Genomic DNA, 701 nt, shown 5'->3' with positions numbered 1-701 from the left:
CCCGCCAAGAGAGCATTACAATAGTCCAGTCTGGAGAGAACAAGAGCTTGGACAAGAAGTTGTGTGGCTTGCTCTGACAGGAAGCGTCTAATCTTCTTAATGGTGTATAAGGCAAATCTGCAGGACATTGTAGCAATGTGGTCTGTGAAGCTTAACTGATCATCGATCACAACTCCTAGGTTTCTGGCTGTCCTGGAAGGAGTTATGGTTGATGCACCCAGATGTATAGAGTAGCTGTGATGAAACGATGGGTTTGCTGGAACCACAAGCAGTTCTGTCTTAGTAACGTTAAGTTGAAGGTGATGGTCCTTCATCCAGCTATAAATATCTCTCAGACAGGCTGCAATGCGAGCAACTACCGTCGGGTCATCTGGTTGGAATGAGAAGTAGATTTGAGTGTCATCAGCATAGCAGAGATAAGAAAAGCCATGCTTCTGAATGACAGATCCCAGTGACGACATGTAGATGGAGAAGAGAAGTGGTCCAAGCACTGAGATTTAGAGAGGGCCAGTAGCACAGTGGTCTTACCCGAGCCTGCTTAAATGCTGTGGGAAATGTACCAGTGTGAAGAGAGGTGTTGATAATGTGAGTAAGCGAAGGTATGACTGAAGAAGAAATGGCCTGAAGGAGGTGAGTGGGGATAGGATCAAGTGGACAAGTAGTAGGATGATTGGAAAGGATAAGTTTGGAAACGTCCGTCT

The sequence above is a fragment of the Sinocyclocheilus anshuiensis genome, unplaced genomic scaffold (genome assembly GCF_001515605.1).
Source record: "Sinocyclocheilus anshuiensis isolate Anshui unplaced genomic scaffold, SAMN03320099.WGS_v1.1 scaffold1079, whole genome shotgun sequence".
Taxonomy (NCBI): domain Eukaryota; kingdom Metazoa; phylum Chordata; class Actinopteri; order Cypriniformes; family Cyprinidae; genus Sinocyclocheilus; species Sinocyclocheilus anshuiensis.
Note: the sequence above shows the minus strand (reverse complement) of the source record.